Genomic DNA, 13744 nt, shown 5'->3' with positions numbered 1-13744 from the left:
GCAAAACCATCGATTTTCTGCGTTTTTCCATCTCGGCATCTTTCTGATTGTCGCCGCTGTGCCGAAGCCTTCTGCGGACTCTATTTGCCACAACGATATGTCTTACGGTTAACCCGTTAAACACCAGGATTAAACCGATTGGTAGCAATGGTGTTAAAATGCTGTGCAGTAATTGGTATCCTTTCCACACCGGTGAAGTAGCGTATTCATATGTGACGGTGCAACGCCCAGGCGTGTTGTCAATGATGACGTAAGGTTCAAGGGTAAAGTAAATCGGGACACATCTCCCGCAGCTCACTATAACCACGGTCACGATAACCACCGTTGCTGTTCTCTCGGTGCAGTATCGCTCCCGCAGCTTTTGGCAACATATTGCGATGAAGCGATCGAAGGTAAAACTAACCGTAAACCAAACAGAACAGTCCGTCGTTACCACCCGAAATACAAGTGTCAGAGCGCATACAGGAGTGAGGAGCAGGGATCTGGAATAAATGTAGATATTGTTGGTCTGTTCCACTAAAGCAAAAACGATAACCACCATCAGATCCGCTGCCGCCATTCCAACCAGGTAACGGGTGATGCATTTGGAGCGTCCGCATTTTCCCCGAGATAGAATCACAATCGCCGTTAAATTAACTGCAAGAAATTTGGAGACAAAATAGAAATACAGTTATAGTCAGTTCCCTGAATGTCCCCATTCTACCGATGCTATACAGGGTATGGTCTGTTTGGAAGTGGAAAGCGGGAATCCAGTGTGTGCGGTCTCGGTCGCTGCACTCCGGCTGGAGGACAATGACGGATGTGAGTGTCAGTGGATTGGCGACCTCCCACAGTTTAGAGCGAGGCATCCGAGTTCCACGTCTCACGCACCGGTGAGCAGTCGATCGCTCCTGTAAACAACATCATTTCCATTATTAGAGGTGAAATAGCTGAAGGGATTGTTTGTAGCCGTGACAAATTGGAATCAAAGAGATACAAAGCAAGAGCTCCCATTTACTGACACACAGAAGAACAGACCTACGTGTCGAAAATAGACTGGACCGTCATTCAAATAAGCTGCTATGTTGTTATAAGGTCGAAATGTCTGCACTGATAGAGACCCGGACCTTGAAAAGCAGAGACCAGCATCACTTCAGAAAGCATAGCGAGGTGAAATTATGAATTATTGACAATATCGACACTAACTTAATTGACAACAGCAGAAGAAAACACTGCGATTAAAGTATTGAAAATGGAAGTAAAACCATTAGATGCCTGCATCCTCCATTCCGGAAACAACTTTCAGCCGACGGTAGCATCCGTGCTCAGTAACAGTGCGGATACCGCAGCAGGGAAACGACGGCACCATACATAAAGTAACCAGCTCCGGCATCTTACCGGGGACACCAACCGCTACAAGTGTGGGATAGAAAATGGCCGCGATGTAATAAATCGTCGAATATCCCATATTCCGTCAGCAGCAGCTTTCAGTTTTACAGGACTTTTCAACTGCTCAGATGGACTGGAGATCGGTTTATCAGACTTTTATTGAGGTGAGAGCAATTCCACTGAGGCAATTAGCGTGGCTATCACGTCAGGGACATTAGTAACAACCAACTGCACAAACACTTACTTTAAACTATTTTTACTCACTGTCCCCATGTCATTAATTTGACTCCTCAAGGGATATTGCAATCTATTTACCTTAAAAGAAAATATGATACGAATTTTCCATGTTTTTTTTTCCATGAAACCTGGCTTCTGCTCATTAAAAATATTGAAAAAAATTTCATTTTTAAAAGTTTTTAAAAAATATTTATTTTTATCTGTGTTGCTTTTACCTTGAAGTCGATTTATTTTGTAACTTCTAACGGAGCACATTCGCTTCTGAATTTCAGGAGAGGTGTTTGGTCTAGCCTGGGAAACGGAGAGCACTTCTTTATTAACGGGGAACAATCATTCTTCTTTTCAATTCTTTTCATTATTTCTATTATTATTACTGCTACTATTATTACTATAGTTATTATTATTATTATTATTATTATTATTATTATTATTATTATTATTATTATTATTATCATCATCATCATCATCATCCAAAATAACAGGAGTACATTGAAGTAAGTAACAGTTACAATGTCTCAAAAGAGAAAAAAACAACAATATTAAGGGCTGAAAAATATGGTGAAACAAAAATGAGAAGAAAAGAACAAACACCTAATAAAGCAAGAAAAAGGTGCGAAAAGACCCCATTAGTATTCAACCGCGGAGCCATGTGTCATACAAAAAGCTTCTAAAGATAAACATCAAACCGCCAGTAAAAAATAACAAAACGAAATTTAGAATTAGATCGTGGAGGTTGTCTAATAATTAACTCCGATGGCAGTACCGAGCAAATGAACCCCATCTTTTCTCAAAATCAAACATAGGTTCGAAAGTTCGAATTCTAAATTTCTCCAAACAAAGACATAACATCACTTGAGAGAACCATTGTGACAGAGTGGGAGCCGAAGTCTCCTTCCACTTCAGCAGAATGGCCCTCCAAGCTATCAATGTAACAAACTCAATAACATGTTGATCAGACAAGGAAATACCACGGATGTTTTGGGGAATTATTCCAAAGAGCATACTTAACTGGTTAGGGTGTAAATTAATTTTAAGTGCTTTATGAATTCTAATAAAAACTGACTTCCAAAATTGTTGCAGTATAGGACAAGTCCAAAACATACGTATCAGTGTAGCTGTCTCAGTTTTAGATCTATCACAGTAACTGTCGACATTAGGAAAGATTGTAGACTACCTCTCCTTCGTCAAATAGTAACGATGTATAATTTTAAACAATCAATGAATGGCTAGCACAAATCGAGGAAGAGTTAACCAGCTTCAAGTTCCGCATCCAGTCCTCCGTTATCAAAGTAAAATTAAGTTCCGTTTCCCAATCTTGTATAATCGTAAAGAAAGGGTGCTTATCCCATTGTAATAATAAATTATAAATTCTTCCAATGGAACCCTTCATCAAAGGGTTAATACTCATAATAGTATCTAACAAGTCGGTATCCAATATGTAAGGAAAATTACTTAAATATTTTTGTAAAAAAGGTCTAACTTGAAGGTATTGTAAGAAGTATGAATATGAAAGAGAGTATTTATCAACTCATTGTTCTAAAGACGTTAGACTATCTTCTTTAAATAGATCCAAAAAAAAGAATTAATATCTTTATTTTTCCAAAATAAAAGAAATTGGATCATTCAAATAAGACTTAAAATAATTTCAATAAATTAAACTACAAAGTTTAAGTATTTTAATATGTAAAAAAATTACGGAGCCGCAGCCAAATTTGTAAAGAATACTTAATCGCATGATATAAATTTAATTTAGCAACTTTAGCTAAGTGTATAGGTCGCGCAGATCCCATTAACGAGGTTAAATAATCCTTTCAGAACTTTCAATTACAAATCTACCCAAATTGGCCGCTCACTATTATCAACCCAGTGCAACCAAAAGGACATCAACAGCCCAGAAATACATTATTAATTAGGCAAAGCAAGGCCTCCGTCATTGTTCAATCTTTGTAAGTGACATTTACCAATTCTTGGACTTTTATCATTCCAACCAAAATACGTGATGATAGAATTAATTTGATCAGAAAACTTCTTTGTCAAAATACAGGGATATTCTGAAATAAATATAAAAAATTTGGTAAAATCATAATTTGATTATATGGATGCAGCCAGCAAGTGAAAACGTAAGTGGCTTCCATCTGCTAAATAAATACATCACAGAATCAGCCAAGGGAACAAAATCAGCTTTATAAAATCCTTATATTTTTTAATGATTATAACGCCAAGATATCTAAAGGAATCCAACACGTTGAAAGGGGTATTATTATATAAAGAAACAAATTCATTTGAAGGAAACAGTTAACGATTATTAAATTTAATTTTATAACCTGAAGAATCACCAAATTCATTAAATAATTTTAGCAAGGCAGGGATACATTACGCAGGATTAAATTTACAAGCCAATAAATCGTCAGCATAAAGAGAATTCTTCTGAATTGTCTCATTCACAAGAATCCCATGAATATCTTTAGCTTCACGAAGAGCAATAGCAAGGGGTTCCAATATTAAGTTAAATAACAAAGGATTTAATGGACAATCTTGTCTTGTTCCCCGTGAAAGATGAAAAAGGGGATCTAAAATTATTAGTAATAACAGTAGCAATAGGATGTCTATTTATCATTCTAATCCAATTATGGAAGTTAACACTGAAGCCAAATTTCACTAAAACATTAAATAAATGTTTCCATTCGTCTCGAACAAACGCTATTTCAGCATCCGAAGAGACGAGGCATTGCGAAGTTTCAAAAGAAGAAGAAAATATAATGTTAAATAATATCGGAATATTTGAAATGGAATAACGACCCTTTATAAAGCCTGATTGGTCTTTAAGAAGAATTTTACCCAAATTATTTTCCAAAACCAATTGGCTATTATCTTTGACACGCTCTTAGCAACAACATTCAATAATGGAATAAGTATATATGAGGCACAATCAGTAGGATCATTATCCTTTTAAAAAATAAAGAAATAGAAGCGTCATGAAGTGTATAGGTAAATCACCTTGCACAAAAGTGTCCTTAACCATTTCCAACATTTCCAACGGAGAAAGGAATTTTCCAATTTTTTTATAGAATTTTACAGGGTAGCCATTAAGTCCAGGGGCCTTACAGATTGGATTGAAAAAATAGCTTTATGAGTTTCTGCTTCAGTAATTTTGGCATCAAGATTTTTTTTTTTTGATCCTCAACAGAAATTTGAGGAAAAGCAATCCTTCGTTTAAAAAAAATCATTTTTGAAGAATCCACTGGAAATAGTGATTTGTAAAGCTCGGTATAAGAATCTTGAAAAAAAATTCATTAAGTTCTTTATAATCCCTAGCCAGCGTGCCATCTTTCCTACGGATTTTCAAAATTTGCCTTTTGGCTCTGGCCGGTTTTAATTGAGATGCAAGCCGTTTGTTATTTTTATCTCCAAACACATAAAATTGACTTTTTAGCTTAAGCAAGTAGCCTTCAATAGGATGAGTTAATAATAAATTATATTGTGATTGAAGTTCCACCCTTTGTTTAAATAAGTCAATATTAGGGGAAATCGCATAATTATTATCTAAATCTTTAATTTGTTTTGAAATATTATCAAATTTCACTTTCCCCCTTTCCCCTTTTGTTTCTCTGTCTGCCCATCACTCTGCCTGTTCTCCATCTCCCTCTGGTGCTCCTCTTCCCCTTTCTTTCTCCCTAGGCCTCCGGTCTCATGATGTTCTGACAACGTAAAACTGACTTAAATGTATCCCATATGATTAATTTAGACATAACTCCGATATCGTTAAAAAGTTTTTTTTTAAATCTTTTATCTTGGTTTCAATAAAACTAACAAATTCAGAATTTTACAATAATGTTTGAGATAGGTGCCAAGGCGGGCGGGCAGGGATAAACATGCGAAGAAAAGAATATTCTATGTCATCAGGGCGTAAATATCTCCAAAGTTCAATCAATCCAAAATCAGTCAAAAAGGAATTAATAAGTGACGCAGTGCGATTTGGAAGCCGCTGACTGATTGAGCTCTTGTCAATTCAGAGGTTTAAACAACAGTTAAAATCCTCGCCCATTATCAATGTATAATCATTTAAATCAGGCAATAGAGCAAATACCTTTTTAAAAAACAAGATTAGGACCATACAAGTTGACCAAAACAACTTTTCTATTACAAATTACTGCCTTAACAATTAAAAATATACCATTAGTATCTGACTTAATATCCCCAAGAAGGAACAAAATATTAGATTTAATAAAAATAGACACCCATTTCGTTTTACTTTGAGAAGTAGAGTGGAACTGTAAATCATTCCACGATCTAAAAAAATCTGTCGTGATGTCCCGCCCTGATATAAGTCTCTTGGGCAAAAATTATATCAGGCTGTAATCGATTAACAATGTTATGTCTTTTTTCGTTTGATAGGATGATTCCTACCACGTACATTCCAGCTTATTACATTAATCTGTCCAAATACCATGCTATTATTTTATTCTACTTTACACATGCGCAGAGCACATACCAATACGGGATGATCAGAAATGGCGACGATGAAGAATACAACCACATAGAAAACACGCATGCTCCGGAACCACCCAATGGGGGAAAAAAAAACTAACTCTAACTTTAACCAAAACCCCTCCCCCCCCCCCCCACAGCTCAGAAAGAAAGCAGGCTCCCTATGACAGAAAAACCGAAGCCAAGGACTGCACTGTCCTTTCAAGGAAAATTTACCGTTCAAGGATCTCTACCCCGCCCCTTAGTTAAAAAAAAATGAAATCCACTGACCTTGTAAGGGAAACGAGAAAGTCTCAATAGGGAAAAGTGTTTATATTCCAGCATCTACAAACTATCCCATGTTTGTATTTATTTTTTTTAAACAAAGAGGAAACGAAAAAAAACTCTTAAAAAGGAAGTTAACGTTGGATCCCCTAAAAAAGCTTTAAATTCAGTTATAAAACGCTATAATATTCTACTTCGTAAAACATACTAATACATTGAAAAGAAATTTAAAAAATAAACAGTTATTAAGTTCTAAAATATAATACCTAGAGAAACCAAGCATAGTGTTTAACAACAAATCAACAAGTTTTTTTTTGAAAAAAGCAAAAAAAGCATTAGTGTTTCCAGATCTTTGTTTTCCCAGAAATATATCAGTTCATTACTGTTCTTTTCCAGTTGGTCTTTAATTGAATTCAGTGTCCGAACCATATCTTCCGCCCACGACAGCATTTCATCAGATCTACCCTTTTGTATCTTTCCTTTTCCGTTGCCTTTATCACGAGGTTGAGACAAGTTCTTCCCACTCCTTAAAGACATATTGTGCCCGTTCAAAAATCAGCAATTTTTTTTTTTTTAAATTCGGCGTTTTAACTAGGAGGAATTCCAATGAGACACGATACAAAATAAAATATTCTTCATATTTAACGCAAAACACAATTAGGGATAATTAGATTTACATTTTATTCACAAAGCTTCCCATTTAATGTAAACAGATATTTTGCCCCATTTTTCAACTCCTCCCTGAATTTCCTCTGTGTCAGGCCATAGATACACGTGTTGTTGCAGGAACTAAGAGATATTAACATGTACGCAAACTCTAGTAGGATAAATGCAGGCGTATTGTAATATTTGTCTGTGGAAATCATGTTTACTTCTGCCCAGGTCATGGACTGTACAATATTGGTTAGCCACAATAATATGAAATTTGCATATAGAGTGAACAACATAACCATTGACTGTCTCCGGTTCTGAACCTCTGGATCAATTTTGTTGACAGTATTGCTCCGAAGTCCACGACGAACCATATTCGCTGCTTTAATAGATCTGGTTGTTAAAACATTGAACAGCAGAATTAAACCAATTGGTAATAATGGGGTCATGATGGTGTCAAATATCCCGTAGCTCCGCCACAGGGATGATGTATAGTACTAGAGTTTGGGTTTCCCTGACTCTCCTGCAAAGTAAAAGGAAAATAGCTGAACACAGCTACCTGTGACCACCGCCACGATCGCCACGGTCGCTGTTCTCTCCGTACAACATCGCGGCCGCAGCTCCGGAAGGCAGATCGCGACGTAGCGATAGAAAGTGAAAGCGACCGTTAGCCAAACGGAACGATCCAATGTTGCAGTCCCCAGACTAAGTCCCAGAGCTCGCAGCCAAGATTTCATCATGATGACAGCATACAAATAGAGAGTATTGATTTTATACAATACAACACCAAAGAGAACGACCATCAGATCAGCTGCCGCCATGGCCACAAGGTAGCGAGTGATACATTTGGAGAGCCCACAATTTCTGCGAGACAGGATCAAAATCGCCACTAAATTAACTGAAACAAAAGAAAAAGAGTCATTGTTTAATGGGTCTCGAGTGCTCAGCGTGACTTTATTTGCATGCTAAGTCTGGTACTCCAGATCGCGCCTCTGACCGAACTGGCCGCCGGTACGAGTACGCCTGCGCTCACTGAGCTGAGATGTTGGTGATCGATTAATCTGACACGCCTTCAACAACAAGCAACTGCGCTCTCGCCGGTTTCACGCCGTGATGACAATGGACAAGAAGGAAAGTGGCTCAACCTCCGATGGTTTTATCAAGTAGAGAACAGACAACAGGGTATACTTGGATAAGGTCGGTTGAGGCATCCTTCATTAACTCTCCTGGCTCCATGCCCTTCTCTCTGGTGTTGATTTATGATGCTCTCGTGTTCTTTCTCCGCATTTAGTGGGGACAGGTTGTACACGATTGGACAAAAGGCTCAGGTAGAGAAAGGTCCAAAGTACTTAGGAGTGAAAATATTGAGCTAGGAAAGAAATTAGTATCAGGCTGCGTAAGTGCTAATGAAAACATTCAATTTATCTGGATTAAGAGGAGTGTCTTTTGCTAGAGAAGTTCAGAGTTGAGGTTGGCCGATGAATCTATGGCTGAAAAATGTGGAAAGCAGGCAAAGACAGTTTTTTTGTTAAATATTGGCATCTCTTTACTCTACGAGTCATCTGCACAAGAAGGTCAGCTTGCACCTGTACGGTAGAGGGGCAGAACCCGGGGTTTGCTATGCTACGATTACGTTGACCTGTGGATGGGTTCAGCAGCACAAGGGAGGCAAAAGAAGCAGGAAGGTGATGCAGAAGTCAGTCGGATTACCTTCAGCAGACAAGCAAGGCAGCAGAAAGGTAATGACTGGGGCAAAGCGAATTGAAAGCATTGAGAAAAGAGATAGCAAAGCGCTATTGCAGTAGTATGCCCGTTACAGAAATATTGTGGAAAAGAAGAATGTAAGACCATAAAAAAATAGAAGGAGAAGTAGACCATTCGGCCCACGGAGTCTGCTCCGCCATTCCATAATGACTGTCTCTAATATTCCTCAACCCCATTCTTATGCCTTCTCCCGGTAACCTTTGACGCCCTGATTACTCAATAACTTGTCATGCTCCAGATGAAGTATACCAAAGTCTTGGACTGCACAGTCACCCATGCCAAGGTACTCTAGAGATTCTCCAGGCACTGGCGATTTCCCCCCCTAATGTTTGTTTAAATTTGATGTCCTCTGTGCTGAAGCTGGGACTTCTAGTCCGAGACACCCCCACTATCGGAAACATCCTCTCCAGATCCACACACTGTTGTCCTTTCAATATTCTATATACTTTAATGACATCAATCAAATTTTTGTAAACCCAATGTGTACAGTCCCAGATCTACCGAACATTCCTTATATGTTAGCCCTTTTATACCTGGGATCAATCTCCTAAACATTCTCTGGACTTTCCCCAATGGCAGCGCATCTTCTCTTCGATTAGGGACTCAAAGCTTCGCATAATACTCCATGCATTCTGATGAATGCCTTATAATGTGTCAATGTTACATCCTTGCGCTTGCGTTCTAGTTCTCAGGAAATGAATGCGAACGTTGCATGTACATTCTTGAATAGTGACTCATTCTGAAGTTTGACCTTAAGAATATCCTAATCTAGGTCTCCCAGGTCCGTTTTCACCTCTGATTTTTGAATGCCCTCCCCATATAGACCATTATCTACTCCTTTATTCCTTCTATGCATTTCGGTTCACTAACCTTCACCGGGCACATCGCTGTCCATTGACCCAATCAGTCAAATTCCTTCTGCATACACCCCGCTCCCTTAGCACTATCTGCCCCACCACCTTTCCTCGTAACTTCCGCAAACATGTCCATAAAGCCATCTATTCCTTCATCCAAATCATTGACACATAACGTGAAAAGGTTCGGTCCCAACACCAATGACAGAACACAACATTAAGCGGAATGCTGAGTAGAGCCACCATGAATATTCCTGTTACAGGACATCATGAATCAAACACATTCACTTAGCTATAGATTCTGAACCAAAATTAGGTTTAATACCAGCGCCAAATGTCGTGGAGTTCATTACACCAACAACACAATTTTTTCAGATTATGATAAAGTACATTAAAGCAAACAAAATACCAGAAATACATTAGGGTCATGTAAATAATGTTTCTTTTTAAAAACACAATGAAACGTGCTTCTATTTTCAATATTTCCTGGGTAAGTTGATGTAAAATAATTCAATAGGAAATCACGACCGCACTAAATTAAAGCGCACAATTTAAGGGCTACAGTGTGTCTCACATCTCCGCATTTCAGCGACCTTACCTGGAAGAGAAACGACGGCCAGTACAGGATAGTAAATGCGGACAAGGTAATAAATTGCTGACTATCCCATTTACTATCAGAAGCGGCGATCAGTTGTACGGAAAGTGCCAACTGTCTAGATGTACTCATTCAACAAGCCCTTAAACACCAGGAGGAATGTACCTTAAGCCAATTAATGACCCCTCCTTTTTAGTTGCATTAGCTACAGGACAGTGAACAAACAACCCATGTTTGCTTCGGTCTATTTTTACTCATTGTGACATTGCGTCACACACTTAGCTCTTCGTGGGGCATCACATACAATTCATTCAATGTTTATTAAATGTATTTTAGAGGGTCAGAGAAATTGTGCAGTACAGCACAGAAAGCAGGACCCATCCAGTTCGTGTCTACTTCTGCCTGGACTTCCATACCCCTCCAGTCATGTACTTACCCAAATTTGTCTTAAATGTTACATCAAAAGTACGTCTACCCCTTTCGCTGGCAGCCAGTTGCACCCCCATCCCAGTCTCTGAATAAAGCTCCTCATCAGGTTTCCCTTAAATATTTCACTTTTCAACCTTAATATATGACAGATAGTTCTATCTCACCCAAAGAATGACCAATGCCTGTTTCCATTTGCTCCTCATAATTTAGTACGCCTCTACGAAATCTCCACAAATTCTGCAGCGCTCGATGTAAGAAAAAGGAATGTCTTAACCTCTTCAAACATTCCCTGTGAATCAGATCTTCAAGTCTTGACCATGTCGTTGTAAATTTCATGTGTACTCCGTCAATCTCAGCGATGCTTTTGTGTAGATAGTTGATCGGAGCTCCACACAATACTCCAAGTTGAGCCTCACCAAAGTTTAATGCAAATTCGGACCAACTTCTGAACTGAAGAGTTTGATTTATCAATGCCAATGACCCCAAAACCCGCTTTACGACCCGATCTCCCTCAGACACCACTATCAATGAATAATGGATCTGTACTCACTGACACCTTTGTTCACTGCGCTACTCAGAGCCGTACTATTCCATGTGTACGTCCCACGCTGGTCAGTCCTCCCAGTGTGTAACATCCCACACGTCCGCATTAACAACAGAGCCGGCGGTGATCAAAGCGACACTTCATTCCATTCAGGCCTCCTTTCAGAGTGGCAACCATATAACTTCACTCTCTGGCTTCTACCGTAGTCATGTTGATTGTGGTCTGCTACTTTCCACTGAATGAAAGGTACTGAAACTTCTGGGCAAACCTCCAACGTGGGATTTGTCAAAAGCCCTGTTAATGTACAAGTCGACGAGATCCACTGACAGGTCTTCATCGGGTTTCTTGGAAACTCCTGGAACAATTCTGTAAGATTGCGTATGGAACGCGCTGCATCGTTTCACTGCTAATGTTTCTCTGTAGCTGCGTGGCTTGGGTTATAGCTAGAGATAAGGGGGGCTTTGGAATGTGTGCTATCCAATGAGAGGCATGTTGTTTCTTTCTTGTGGGGCTGAGAGAAGGATTCACGTTTTTGGCGAGGGATGAAGACGCGAATGGAGAGAGTTGGTAGACCTCCGTACGGAGTGGACTTACAGCGAGGGTCCGCGGGTCGGCAGGGAACGAATGGATGGAAACATGAGCTCCAACTTTGCACATTAGACTGTTTCTTGAGAATGGGTCCTTTTCCTTTTTAGTTTCTTTACGAACCATGCAGTGAAATTAAGAATCAATCGTTTGATTGCACATTGTGTACTGTTTGCTATTTCCTGCTACTGATTTGTAACAGGGTGAAACATCACGCAGCATCCGACCAAACATTGTTTCTTAAGTCAGGCGGGAGCTTGGGCTGTCCTCCCCGAGATGAAGCCGCCAGCTGAACCTAGGATCCCAGATCTAGTGTGGGATCTGAGCCACCTGGAAAATGGGCTGCAAAATGGCCGATGAAGTTTAATGCAGACAAGTGTGAGATGTTGAACTTCGGGAGGACCAACCAGGGTAGGTCTTAGACAGTGAGCTTTAGCGCACTGAGAAGTGTGGTATAACGAGGGGATCTAGAAATACAGTTCCAGAATCCATCGAAAGTGTCGGCACAGGTAGATAGGGCCGTAAAGAAGGCCTTTGGTACATTGGCCATAGATCGATGTGCATAAGGCGCTGATGAGAACAAAGTGTATTGTGTGCAGTTGTGTGCAGATGGAGAAACCTAAATTACAATGTGTCGGTTTTTAAGTGGAATAAAGGAAATTATGATGGCATGAGAGAGGAACTTCCCAAAGTTGACTGAACAGGGACACTAGCAGGAAGGACAGCAGAGCAGCAATGGCTGGAGTTTCCACGAAAAATGAGGGAGGCGCAAGACAGGTATATGCCAAATAAGTAGAAGCTTTCAAAGGGATGAAGGATACTACTGCGTCCGACAAGTGATACCAGAACCAAAGTGAAAGCAAAAGTGAGGACACACAAGGAAGCCAAAGCTTGTGGGAAAATAGAGGAATGGGAAGCTTTTATAAACTTGCAGGAAGAAATTGAGAAGGTAATCAGGAAGGGAGATGAATTGTGAAAGGCAGCGGGAGACAAATATCAAATACGATACTATAAGTTTTTTAAAGTATATAAAGTGTAAACGAGAGTTAAGGGTCGATATAGGAACAATACTAAATGATGCTGGGGATACTGTAATGAGATATATAGAGAAAGCAGAGGAACTGAATGCGTATTTTGGATCAGTTTTCACAGTGGAAGCTCCTGGTCCTGATGGAATGCACCCTCGGGTTCTGGAGGAAGTAAATGGAAAAATTGCCGAGGCATTAACAAAGATCTTTCAGGATTTGATACATTGAACGGAGGTCTGGAAAATTGCAAATGTTACCTCGCTTTTTAAGAAGGGTGGAAGGCAGCAGGAAGGAAACTATAGACCAGTTAGGCTGACATCAATGCTTGTTGGAATCGATTGTTAGGTATGAGGTTACGGAGTACATGGAGATACCCGACAAGGTAGGCCAAAACACGCATGTTTTCCGGAAACGAAAGTCCTGCCTGACAAACCTGCAATTCTTTGAGTAAATTACAAACAGGGTGGACGAAGGAGATAACAGCCCTTGGAATTACAGGAAAGTTACTAGCGTGGGCGGAACATTGGCTGATCGGCAGAAAACAAAGTGCGGAAATAAAGGGATCCTACTCTGGCTGGCTGGTTGCCAGTGGAGATCCACGGGGGTCGGTGTTGAGACCGCTGCTTTTTACAAAGTATGTCAATGATTTGGACTATAGAATTAATGAATTCGAGGGTAAATTAGACAATACAAAGATCGGTGGATGAGCGGGGAGTGTTGCAAAAACAGAGATTCTGCAGAGAGACTTAGATAGTTTAGGGGAATAGGAAAGGAAGTGGTAAATGAAATGCAATGTTCGAAAATTGCATGGCCAGGCACTTCGGTGGAAGAAATAATTGGGAACACTATTATTTAAATGGGTAGAGAATTCGAAATACAGAGACGTAATGCGATTTGGGAGTCTTTGTGCAGGATACCCTAAAGGGGAACCTCCAGG

The sequence above is a fragment of the Hypanus sabinus genome, unplaced genomic scaffold (genome assembly GCF_030144855.1).
Source record: "Hypanus sabinus isolate sHypSab1 unplaced genomic scaffold, sHypSab1.hap1 scaffold_480, whole genome shotgun sequence".
In the NCBI taxonomy this organism is placed as follows: domain Eukaryota; kingdom Metazoa; phylum Chordata; class Chondrichthyes; order Myliobatiformes; family Dasyatidae; genus Hypanus; species Hypanus sabinus.
This window is presented reverse-complemented; position numbering follows the sequence as displayed.